Source organism: Euprymna scolopes, chromosome 45, assembly GCF_053919585.1.
Source record: "Euprymna scolopes isolate OS-2025 chromosome 45, ASM5391958v1, whole genome shotgun sequence".
Classification (NCBI taxonomy): domain Eukaryota; kingdom Metazoa; phylum Mollusca; class Cephalopoda; order Sepiida; family Sepiolidae; genus Euprymna; species Euprymna scolopes.
The window spans coordinates 12,039,809-12,052,500 of NC_136526.1; positions in this window are offsets into that span (position 1 = coordinate 12,039,809).

Genomic DNA, 12,692 nt, shown 5'->3' on the forward strand with positions numbered 1-12,692 from the left:
TACAAAATTGTTAAAACGACACTTTAAGGAGAAATGCTTCCCAACACCCTGGAAAAATTCATCAGCCTGCTCCGTATTTAAAAATTCCGGAGGTCGGCCATCTCCCTCTCATTACAGACCAACCAGTCTCCTGTGCATCATAAGCAAGTTGCTGGAATCTGTGAGAAATAGAGAAGTGGTTATCCATCCCAGCAAAAATAACCTGCTCAGTGACATGCAATATGGTTTCCGTTCTGCTAGATCTACAGCAGATGTGCTTACAGTTATATTACACAGGATTTGCGAATCTCTCAACGGGAGCTTCGTTTGTAGAGCAATAGCTCTTGACATATCAAAGGCTTTTGATAGAGTATGGCATAAAGGTCTACTTCACAAGATCGCCAGGTATGGAAAAGCTGAACATCTCCTCCCAATTTAAATCCTTTCTTTCTGATAGGCTTATAAGTTGAGTCAGAAACTCGGTATTAACGCTGACGTCACTCAAGGTTTCATCCTAGGCCCAACCCTCTTCCTGATCTTCATCAATGATCCCCCAAATCACATTCTGAGATCATTCGTAGATATTTATGTTGACGACACCACAATCTATGGCAACATTTCAAAGGCCAGCAGGCAAGATAGGGCATGCCGAGCAACTCCTGCCCAGATATAGCTGCAGTACCCCATTTTAGGACATATCTGGTTCTTATACAGATAGAGGGTTGCATCGACAGTGAGATACCTACTTGAGCAGTAGAGTAATCCAACCATTTTTTCAGCAATCTTGACAACTGATTTGATGTATGTGTTCCATTTAAGATCAGAAGTGAAGGCCAGTCTCAGAAGTTTGTCAAGACATGAAACTTCCTCAAAACGAAAGCCATTCATATCCATTGACGTGTGATGGAGGTCTGAGCGATTATGGTGAAAGGAGAGAAGCTTGGTTTCCGATGCATTAAAATTAACCAGCCACCTTTTCCCCCATTGCACCACGTTCTCAAGATCAGAAGGAGAAAGAATCAAAAAGATCTTTAGCATTATTACTTTGGGGAAATATTAGGTTGACAAGAAAGCTCTTATATAATGTTGCTTTTTGATTTCAAATGTATTTTCAAATAGGTTTTCGTGATAATACCTTTACTTTATATGCCATTTAAAGAGCGTTTTTCGCTCTGTCTAATCGTTTAAGTTACAATCGTTTTAAAACAATTATATCTTATTTTCAGAACTTGAATACAAGATGGGGAAAAAACAAAAAGCTTGTTAAAACATGGAGCTTTCCCAAGAGAACCATTGATTTCAATTGGGGTGTGGTGGAAGTCAGAGCAATTTGGATGAAAGAAGAAAGGCACCCTTTTCCCCATTGCACGACGTTCTTAAGACCAGATGAGAGAGAATCATAAAATTTGATTTTCATAATAAGCCCCCCCCCCCCAAAAAAAACGAACTACGTGATCAATTTACGTGGTTTTTGGAATATGACATTTTTCTTCCGTGACGAATACGTACATTATAGTGATTTTCTTTTTGCATTTTTGTATTTTTTAAAATCAAGTGTAATCTATAATATAAATCTCACCTGCTTAAATGTATGTATGTATGTATGTGTCTTTGTTTGTTTGTATGTCTGTCTAAAACTTTCGCGTAGGCGACGGACCTTCACGAGATCGGTATCGTTTTGAAGACCGACCCTTCGGACGACAAATATAGAAAAATGGCTTAAAAACATAAATTCCTTCATCCAAAAGCGGGCACTTTTCAACAGGAGGAGGTCACTTTTTTCGCTGATATTTTCGAACGTCGTCGCCTCTTTTCAATTGACTCTCCGTAATTTAAACCTTCGCCACTTCCGGTTTGGCGATGGGCGCAACTGCAAACACGTTACGGGTTTGAGCCTGCCTGCCTACTACCACATTTTTTTTCTTTTTCTTAACACACACCTCCAAACACCCGGGCAACGCCGGACAGGCTAGTTTTAAGTAAGCAACAAAGGTTCTTTTAGAAAATGGCCATAAATACCGAGAGAAGTAAAAAGAAAAAAAAATGTTTTTCGTCGCAAACCTACGATACATACTTCTTCCCACTCAATTACTTATTCAGTTAAAGTCGATTGCCTGAATTCATATACTAGCTATTAATTGTTGCTATTATATCCCCGAACGTGTATCTAGTCACAAAGTAAAAATTTGACAGCAAGTGCCCGCCGCAGGTAAGTTCGCTGGTAAGATCCGTGTTCTAAAAGCAGAACCCTAACCCGTGTACACATTTACCACGCGCACAGATGATGATGATGATGATGATATTAGTATTAATAAAAATAATGATGGTGATGATGATAATGGTGATATTATTATTATTATTATTATTATTATTATTAATGATATTAATAATAATAATAATAATAATACATATAATAATCATATAATGATATTAATAATAATAATAATAATAATAATAATAATCATATAATGATATTAATAATAATAATAATAATAATACATATAATAATCATATAATGATATTATTAATAATAATAATAATAATAATAATAATAATAATAATAATAATAATAATAATAATACAGACTAGCGGGACCTGTGGAAATTCCACAGGGGACTCATTCATATGTAATACATTGATGTTGACATTCTGTAGATGTTCAGCGTAAATGGAGACGTTCTGATATTATTGTAGCTTTTTTTGTTAAAACTGCAAAAGTATTTATCTAAGCTAGCACGGACGCCCGGCAAAGCCCGGTCGTAAAGTACGCTTAAATAAGATAGTTTAATTCTTGCAGATTTCGTGTATATTATTATAGAGTTAATGTTCTATCGATTTTTATATATTGTAAAGTTGAGATTTCAATATATATATATATATATATATATATATATATATATATATATATAGTAAGTTATAAAATATATATGGTGATTAAGCTACACAGAATATTCCGCATTTCATCCACTCCAAGATTCTTCAGGCTTATATTCTGTGTAGCTTAATCGCCATATATATTTTATAACTTACTAACTAGCTCTATCTACGTATTGAGCACCGTTGAAGTAAATATTTAAAGTTTACGCATAAATTTATACTTTCGTATATCAATTTAAGATATATAACTTGAGTTCCTTCAGTCATAATCGAAAGTGAAACCAAAATTATGAAGAATTCTTGATAAAATTATTTATAAAAAAAATAGATGATTTAAGTGCCAGCAGCTATAGTCGAAACCGAAACCAAAACTTATGAAGAATTCTTGGTAAAATTATTTATGACAAGAAATAGAAGAACCTAACAATTAAACGACTCGGATGTAAGCGTGACACACAAAAGAACACACACGCTATCGTATTAACATATAGATGATAATTCTATTATTAATAATCTCTATATATATATTACTAATACAATAGCGTGTGTATTATTTTTTGTGTCACGCTTACATTTTTTCTTCCGAGTGACTGTCGTTTAATTGTTATTACTTTCCATTTAATTCTTCATAAGTTTTGGTTTCGGTTTCGATTATAGTTGATGGCACTCAAGTTATCTATTTTTTTTATAAATAATTTTACCAAGAATTTTTCAAAAAGTTTCGGTTTCGATTATTGCTGAAAGAATTCAATATATATATATATATATATATATATATATATATATATATATATATATATAAGTAAATTTTTGGTACAACAGAATGGAAGAATAAATTTTAGAGGAAACATCATTTAATCTAAATACCAAAAAACAAGAAATGGGCAGATGAAAATAAAATTTTTTTTTTTTTTTCCTTAAGGCCTTATCGTCTGACCCTCTAAGAGGAGACGTCAGAATGATAGATTAAAAACTAAGAAAAACGAATGAGGGAAGTGGGGAATTTTGGTTGCAGTTGGAAGAACAGTGAGAGAAAAAAAAAAAAAAAAAAAAAAAAAAAATTAAAATTCTCACTGTTCAGGTGGTTTTAAATCAATGAATATCTCCAACTGATGTCTAAGAATCTTTTGTCTACACAGGCTAGGTCGAGAGTTGTTAATAACTAACGCCTCAATGATATTGAGGTGATAGTTCGACCTAGCACTGTATAAAACAGAAAACCACCCATCGGAATATTGATCGGCACGTCATTCTGACGTCTCCTCTTAGAGGGTCAGACGATAAGGCCTTAAGGAAAAAAAAAAAAAAATTTTATTTTCATCTGCCCATTTCTTGTTTTTTGATATATATATATATATATATATATATATATATATATATATATATATATATATATATTACAATGGAAAAATGCGAACATAGAAAAGTACAGGACTAGTAGTTAAATCTGGAAAAGAAAAAGACAAGATATTCTAGTAAAAAATATAATAAATTTATAACTTAAAATATTGCAGTATTACGATTTGATTATATAATGTTATAAATTGAATTAAAAATTTTTAATGCTGCAATGTTTTAAGTTATAAATTTATATTTTTTACTGGATTATCTTGTCCTTTCCTTTTCCTTTTCCAGTTTTAATCCTTTACTTTTCCATGTTTAAGCTTAACCATATTACTTTCATGCTCGCATTTTTCTATTGTAATCCATGATTTTTCCAGACTTCCAGTAAATTCACTTGTTCTTTGTTTAATTTCAGTCTTATTTTTTGCCTCCATAAACACATATGTAATAACAATGTACGGCACTCGTCTGCTTTCAATAAAATCCCGCTAATTATCTCCCTTTCATTCTTTCATTCTCTCTGTTTCACTTGTTACTTCTCTTTTCGCGAGAGCAGTGAATTGGTAGTAACAGTAGTCGCTTAAGCGACATAGTTGCTATGGAAACAAGTCATAAAAACGTCGCTCACCTCCTAACGTTATTTTTTTTTATGATTTTAAACACCAGTAAATTCATCATAACTTTTGTTTTACTGAACGAAAATTTGAACCTTTCTTTCACAATATGGCTGAGAAGGTGATCTATAAACTGTAATAATTGTTTGAAATTTGGTCGAAAAATGAGTGAGAGGTGAAGCTTTAAAAACTAAAACTGACACTTAACCATTCAAACACTAATGTGTTTGAATAATTTATTCATTGATATATATAGCCATGTTATACATCATTTTGAAGCGTGTTTTTCGTTCTACCGAATCGTGTTATTTGTTACAGTTCTCAATCTCTTCCTTCATTTTTTGCAGGCTTTTCGACAGCATGGACAAAATTCAAATCCGCACGATTTTCTTGTTCCAGTCCAAACTAGGCTGAAAAGCTGCCGAGACAACTCATGATATCAATGATGCGTCTGACACACTAATGAACGTGTGGCACAACGGTGGTTCTAGAAATTTCGCAATGGTGGCGATAGCCTCAAAGAGGAAGACGGTCGCGGCCGATCAACTGTGCTTGATAACGAATATTTGAAAGCCTTAATTGAAGCAGATCCTCGCAAAATCACAGGAGAAGTTGCTGTCGAAATCGAGGTTGACCACTCAACAGTCGTTCGCCAATTAAAGCAAGTAGGGAAATCAAAAAAGTTGAATAAATAGTTGCCGCATGAATTGAACGATGATAAAAAAAAAATCGTCGTTTTGAGGTGTCTTCTACGCTCCTTCTGCGCAACAAAAACGATCCATTTCTCGAGCGGATTGTGATGTTTGATGAGAAGTGGATCCTCTACGACAACCGGCGACGTTCAGTACAGTGGGTGAATGCTGGAGAAGCTCCACAACACTTCCCGAAGCCGAAATTTCACACACACACACACACACGTTATGGTGACTGTTTGGTGGTCTGCAACCGGTCTCATACATTACAGTTTCTTGAATCCGGGCGAAACGATTACAGTGGAAAAAAACTGCTGATAAATTGACGAACTGCATCAGAAGCTCCAATATATGACAACACTCTCCCGCATATTGCTCAACTTACACTGCAAAAACTGAACGAATTGGGCTATGAGACTCTGCCTCATCCGCCATATTCACCGGACCTCTCGCCCACCGATTATCACTTTTTACAGGCATCTCGAGCTAAATATGCTTCAAAGTCCGAGATGATGCCGAATCGGCCTTCATTGAGTTCATCGCTTCCAGAACTCCGGATTTCTATGCTAATGGGATAAATAAACTTGTTTCTCGTCGGAAAAAATGTGTCGATTGTTATTTCGATTAATGATGTCTGTTATGAAAGGAGTTATGATCTTTTGAAAGTGAACGTTTAAAAAACGACATTATTTTTGCACCAACCTAATAGAAGTAGTAAGAGATAAAAAAAAGGAAGAGAAAAAAGAAGAGAAAGGAAAAAAAAGGAGAAAAAAAAACAGAAAGAAAATGACAAGAAAGAAACTTAGGAGTAGAATAATAATAATAAAAATGATGAGTGGTAGAAGAAGTAATAGATGTAAGAGAGAGAGAGAGAAATAGAAAGAGGGGAAACGAGGGAGAAAGAGAAAGAAAAACAGAGAGAGGGAGAGAGAAAGATAGAGAGAGAGCGAGTGAGTGAGAGAGAGAGAGAAAGAGAGAAAGAAAGAGAAAGAGAGAAAGAGAGAGAGAGAGAGAGACAGACAGACAGACAGACAGACAGACAGAGACAGAGACAGACAGATTTATTTATTTAATTGGCAAAGATTAAACACAAAAGTGATTGCCATTTACAAGGGGAAAATACGTGAAAATTTAGGGGGCTATGTACAAAGAGAAACTATTCTTGGCCTTCTGGCCAAGATCAAAGTGTGTTATCTGTTCTTCAGATGCTGCACTTCAATTTCTTGTCAGTGGAGGAGAAATTATTTTTTGTTCCTTTTCTCCACGTTTTGTTTTCTCTCTTCCATCCAACACTGATGAGTCGTGTCTACCTGATGTCTAACTCTATCCAGAGGGGAGGCATTGTAAATAGGAACTATACGGGGGTTGGGACCGTGGAGGTCCGACCAACGTCTGTCGAAGGCCACCTTGAAGCCCTGTAGAGTGGGCTGGTTTACAACCTCATCGGGTAGCTGGTTCCACGGAGATGCCACTCGAACCGAGAATGCTGCTTGGTGTCGAAGCCTCTAGAACCGTCGAAGGTAAACCTTTTTTGTGTGCCCACAGAGCCCGCGATTGGGGGCAGGATTGAAGAATAGGTCCCGGTCCGTGTCGCACCGTCCACGAAAGATGTTGTAGGCGAGGATGAGGTCGCCTCTGAAGCCTCCTACGCTCAAGGTAAAAAAAAAAAAAAATAGAACCCTTAAACGTTGCTCATGCTTGGCGTCGAAGTAACAATAGAGGAAAATGAAGAAGAAGAGGAAGAAGAAGAAAAGAAGAAGCAGTAATAGTAGTAATAGTAGTAATAGTAGCAGCAGCAGCACAGGCAGAAGTAAAAAGAAGATGCTCTCGCGTTCTGCGCACATGTGCACGCGTGCGTTTCCGGTGCGCACGTGCATACCAATGAAGCATTGTCATCAATCAATCAGCTTAATTCGGTCTTTTAGCACGACCCAAACATCGACTTTCTTAGAGATCAACCGTTTATTCGCACACAAAGCCATTATGATGATGATGATAATGATGATGAACATAATTTTTAAAAGTATTTCATTCTTCCCCTTTCTTTCTCTCTTTTCTATTTCGTGCTTAATCTATTTCTTTCTTTCTTTCTTTTTCTCTTTCTTTCTTTCTTTCTTTCTTTCTTTTTCTTCTTTCTTGTACGGCCGGTCCGAAAAGTCACTGAAGGGTTTGGAACTTAAATAGATCATTTACTTTTGATGATATCTTTCTGTAATTTTAACACAATATAACTAAGACATTGAAAGATTTAAACCCCCACAAAAATGAAACATTTAACCAATGTTTATTTATGAAAAACTAATGTCTCTTAAATATTGCTCATTTTCAGCTTTGCATATTTGTGTTCTTTCCAAAACATTATTCATGACAGATTGCAGAATCTCTGGATTGCGATTTAACTCCCTTGTTTCGTTTCTGATGTTTTCCTTCAATTCTTGCAAGTACGGTTCCTTGGTTTTCAAATCGGCGTACAGTGTTTCGAATTGTGTTGCAACTTGGGCTATCTCTTGAATGTAAATGCCGTCGATAAGCTCTTTTGAGTCAAAACAATCGACCCCTGATTTTGGTAAAACAATTTCACAACTTGCGTACGTTGTTCAATGCTATACTTATCTATAATTAATTTCAAAAATATTATTTGTAAAATATCTGAAATAGAGAAAAAAAAAATGATCATTAATGGTAAAATGACAAAGATTTTCAACCTTCAGTGACTTTTTGGACACATATTATTTCTTTTTTTACGATCTCTTCTTTATTAAGTCCTTTCTTTTTAATAAGTACTCTTTCTTTTGGACATAACCATGGTCTAGTGGTTGTCGGCACGGGCTGACGACATGAATGTTCCAAGTTCAAATCCGGCTCGTTTCACCCAAAAAAAAAAATAAAAAAAATTTTCTCTTCGGATGTTGAGAACCTTCTCGTGGTCCCTTTCGGTATCTCTGGTGTCTTTCTAGGAAAAATATCGGGGAAACCAATGTCTACAACAGATTCTTACCTTACGATGACGTTTTCTTTAAGCGTCTTTTTTCTTCTTTTTTCTCTTTTTCTTTCATTTTTCTCTCTCTTTCCTTTCTTGTCGTTTCTTTCTTTGTTTTTGTTGATTACAACTTTGTCATTTTTTTCTCTCTTTCCTTTCTTGTCGTTTCTTTCTTTGTTTTTGTTGATTACAACGTTGTCATTTTTTTTCACTCATCTTTTTATCGTCCACCACCTTTTATTTCATTTCTTCCTTTTTATTCCGTCCCTCATTTACTGGGTGTTCCTTCATCTCTTTCTTCCTTCGAATTTGACGTCCTTTTTTTTTTGTTCTGTTATACGAGGGATGTTCCAAAATAATAGGCGCTACTTTTTTTATTTTATTATTCCTTCCAAATGGATTCTTTTTTATTTACTCTTTTTTTAATTCTCTTTCTTTCATCCACTTTTTTTCATTTTCTTTTTTTTCATTTTTTCATTCTCTTTTTTCATTCTCGTTTTTTCATTCCCTTTTTTTATTCTCTCTTTTTCATTTTCTTTTTTTTCATTCTCTCTTTTTCATTCTCCTTTTTTTCATCTCTCTGTTTTCATTTTCTCTTTTTTCATTCTCTTTTTTCATTCACTTTTTTCATATTCTTTGTTTTATTTTCTTTTTTCATTCTCTCCTTTTCATTCTCTCTTTTTTCATTCTCTCTTTTTCATTCTCCTTTTTCATTCTCTCTTTTTTCATTCTCTCTTTTTCATTCTCTCTTTTCTCATTCTCTCTTTTTCATTACCTATTTTTATGCTCTTTTTTAATTCTCTTTTTTCATTCTCTCTTTTTCATTCTCTTTTTTATTTTATTTTTTCATTCTCCTTTTTTCATTCTCCTTTTTTCATTTTCTTTTTATTTTCTATTTTTCATTCCTTTTTTCATTCTCTTTTTTTTCATTCTCTCTTTTTTTCATTCTCTCTTTTTTTCATTCTCTCTTTTTCATTTTCTTTTTTCATTCTCTCTTTTTAATTCTTTTTTCATTCTCTTTTTTCAATCTCTTTTTGTCATTCACTTTTTTCATTTTATTTTTATTTTCTTTTTATTCTCTCTTTTTTCATTCTGTCTTTTTTTCATTTTTTATTTTCTTTTTTCATTTTCTCTTTTTTTCATTCTCTCTTTTTTCATTCTGTCTTTTTTTCATTTTCTTTTTTATTTTCTTTTTCATTTTCTCTTTTTTTCATTCTCTCTTTTTTCATTCTGTCTTTTTTTCATTTTCTTTTTTTCATTTTCTGTTTCCATTCCTTCTTTTCATTCTCTTTTTTCTTGTTCTTTAGTTCTCTATTCTTCTTCTTCTTCTTTTCCTATTTTCCACCTCTTTCCTCTTATTTTTTCTGTTTCTTCTTTTTCCTCTTACTCCTTTTTTTCTGTTTCTTCTTTTTGCTTCTAGTTCTTCTTCTTTTTTCTTCTTTTTCCTCTTCCTCTTTTTTCTTCTTTTTTCTTTTTCTATTTCTTCGTCTTTTTCTTCTTTTTTTATTTCTTTTTCTCCTTCTTTTCTTCCTATGTTTTCTTCTTTCTTTTTTCTTCTTCTCTTCCCTTTTCTTCTCCCTTTTCTTTTCTTTCTTTTTTCTTCTATTTTCTTTTTTCTTCTATTTCTTTTTCTTCTTCTTCTTCTCCTTTTTCTTCTTCTTCTTTTTTTTCTTCTATACTTTGTTTGTTCTTCTATTTCTCCTTCCTCTTCGTCCTTCTATTCTTTATTCTTCTTTCTTCTATTTCCTATCTTTTTTCTTCTTCTTCTTCTAAACATTTAAAACAGTTAAACTTTTTCTCCTCCCCGTTTTATCTCCATCTCCCCTCTACACCTTCGTTGATCTTTAAGCACTCGATTACCTTCTTTTGTTTCTATTCCTTTCACCACCACCACCACCACCACCCTTCCCGTTCTACCCACCAATTACTCCAGCGACCCCGTGTGCAATTCCAGGCATGTGCCCGCACGTGGAGGCAGACTGCACGGCCCTTCTTTTTCAAAGGCTCTTTACACGAATGCCTGGCATACAAAACAATTACCCTCGAGCACGAACACAGAACAAGTTGCTTCTATAATTCATACTTGCTGACCTACACATCCAACAACGGCTTAATATGCAGGCGTGACTAGCAAGATCAACCAGCGTTACCCGGATTGTATGGATCACAAAAGGTTATGTCCAAAAATTCAGTACGCAAAGTTCAGAAGTCGGAAGTGGACTCGGTTTATCTAAATATAGAATGGAAGTCAGAAAACATGAAACGAAATACGAAACCATACGAAAATAATTTATTTAAAAAAAAATATTTTAGTTTTACACTTTTTGTGCTATCATGAAATAATAAAAAAAATGACAAGCCGCGCGTGCGTGTCTAATGTTGTGACCCTTTGGACTGTGATCATAGCGTAGTATCTGTGTTAACTGTGGCAAGCAGGGCCAAGGGTCAAAACATTATTATTATTATTATTATTGTTATTATTATTATTTATTAATTCGAGCGACGGCAGGTCGCTGGATCAATTATTATGATTAGAAAAATGAACAATTAAATTGGGAACAACTGATTGACATATAATAATATCGCAAAAAGAATGTGAAAATAGAAAATAGATGTAAATATGATCTTTGGTTTGCATAAACAAATAACTAGATTGGGTTACATCAGCTGTTGGTTTGAGACACGTAAAGACACGTGATGAAATGTAGATTTAGGGAGATTCTAGTCAGTCGTGAGCTGGACATCAGAGAGAACGGACGACTCAAAAAGGGGAGTTGGCATCTCCATGGCACAAGGGGCGGCGTCATCTCAGGCAGCCAAAACGTAAAAACATGTCATCTCTGAAGATACCGGCCGGATCATGAAAATAAATGTTCGTAAATAATTCAGGTATGGGTTGTGTTATTTACATCTGTTAAAAAGAACTGTTTGTCTACAACTGTTTCGATACGTCCACGTCAATCGTTTCCTGTTAGAACTGTTGCATAAATGTTAAAAGATACACACTAGACGATCAACTAAATGATACGACTTATATACATACACGCATTTATACGTACGCGAATATACAGAAAAAGATAAACCCCACTATTTAACATGTACGTCGTTACAGAGCGTATTCATATACACAATGTAATACGTGGCCCCCCTCTGGTGCTGCATGTGAGATGACACCACAAAACATTTTGGCCAAGTTTCAGGAAAATATAATGGATGGATAAAACGATATGGTGCAAAAAGTGTAATTTTTGGCCATTTTGGGGCATTTTTGACCTCTTTTGAGCCCCTGAAGACGCTGAATCCCAGAGTAAATGGATAACGGTGCAGTTTTAGGCCTTAACACATGTATATTTGAGTTGACTACTGTGAAAAACCACTATATAGTCAGACATATCAAGTTTTTGTTGAGAAATATGAAAAAAAAGGAGCCACAAAAAGAGGAAAAACTAATGGTCGGTTATCTGGTAATCGCTCGGACTAACGGACGCACGGGCGCACGGACGGAAGCACTGACTGACGCACAGACGCCACTGAAAACATAGGTCCGTCTCCAATAAATTGGGGGACCAATGAACTATAAATGTTTTTTTTTGTTTTAACACTTGTGTTATCACCCCCCCCCAAAAAAAAACTAATGAGGATTTAATTATTTACATCTGCAGTAGAACGACATTGCCTCAATCCATTAGTTGGAGAGACTTCTTATAATTGTTAAATATACCCATCTCGGACACAATGTTATCAGGAAGCTCATTAATGAATATCAGGAATAATAGTGATCCAAGGATCAACCGCTGAGGCACTCCCGCATTAATGTTATGCTGTTTGGATGTACGTCCGTCAATGACAACCTGGATGGTCCTATTGTCTAAGAAAGATCTAATTATATTTAGTATTCGACCAGTTATTCTATACAATTTAATTTTCATTAGAAGCCCTTTATGCTAAACTTTGTCAAAGGCCTTGGATATATCAAAGGTTACAGCCCTGTCTTTTCCCGCCTTATCCTTTATAGATGACTTAAAATAACTGTAGTAGAACGACATTGCCTAAATCCATACTGTTTGTGAGAGTGTGTATGAGTAGGTAGTAGTGATGGGGCAATTCCAATATTTTCCCCGATTCCGATACAATTACCGATTCCGATTCTTCATAAATTTCTAAATAGGTAAGTACAAGGTTATTATTTTTCCCTGATTACCGTCA